Source organism: Asparagus officinalis, chromosome 9 (assembly GCF_001876935.1).
Source record: "Asparagus officinalis chromosome 9, Aspof.V1, whole genome shotgun sequence".
Lineage (NCBI taxonomy): Eukaryota > Viridiplantae > Streptophyta > Magnoliopsida > Asparagales > Asparagaceae > Asparagus > Asparagus officinalis.
The window spans coordinates 4,702,848-4,703,110 of NC_033802.1; positions in this window are offsets into that span (position 1 = coordinate 4,702,848).

Here is a 263-nt window from a genome sequence, read left to right on the forward strand (position 1 = left end):
TTATTTTTCTTATATATATATCTTTTTTTTTTAGCTTGTTTTTTGGTTGGCTTTGAGAGAGCAAAGAAAATCTCGGGTTAGATTCTGTGGCTGGTTTCGAAGGGATTTGTGTAAGCCACGTCCTTTGTTTTTGCTTGAAGGAAGGTTTGACTTCACTAGATCCATTCGATATGGGTCCAGTTTATGTTTCTCTGCTGTCAATATTGGCTATGGGGGATTGATTTTTCTTTTTCTTTTTCTTTTCTGTTTTTTTTTTTTTTTTT